Source organism: Etheostoma spectabile, unplaced genomic scaffold (genome assembly GCF_008692095.1).
Source record: "Etheostoma spectabile isolate EspeVRDwgs_2016 unplaced genomic scaffold, UIUC_Espe_1.0 scaffold123, whole genome shotgun sequence".
In the NCBI taxonomy this organism is placed as follows: Eukaryota; Metazoa; Chordata; class Actinopteri; order Perciformes; family Percidae; genus Etheostoma; species Etheostoma spectabile.
The window spans coordinates 210,827-211,030 of NW_022605572.1; the positions used below are offsets into that span (position 1 = coordinate 210,827).

Below are 204 nucleotides of genomic sequence, written 5' to 3' on the forward strand. Positions count from 1 at the left end.
TCACATTTTTTTCAATATCGTGCACCCCTAGTAGTGACACTGAGGGTGATCACGAAAGGTAGCACTAACATTGACTAATTAGGAAGTCTCAAGTTTACACTTGTGTTTTATCTGTTTTATGAATTATTATTAATTTTATTTTTTTATTTTTTTGAGGATACTTGTGTTTTATCTGTTAAACTGATTTTGTGTAAAGCACTTTGA

The 204-nt window shown here is 29.9% G+C and overlaps 1 protein-coding gene across 1 annotated transcript in view; it reads right to left on the reverse strand.

Moving 5' to 3' along the window:
* The window catches only part of rnf103 (ring finger protein 103), a 38,693-nt gene that overhangs the window by 15,968 nt on the left and 22,521 nt on the right, over positions 1 to 204 (reverse strand). The gene's annotated exons all lie outside the window — the stretch shown is intronic.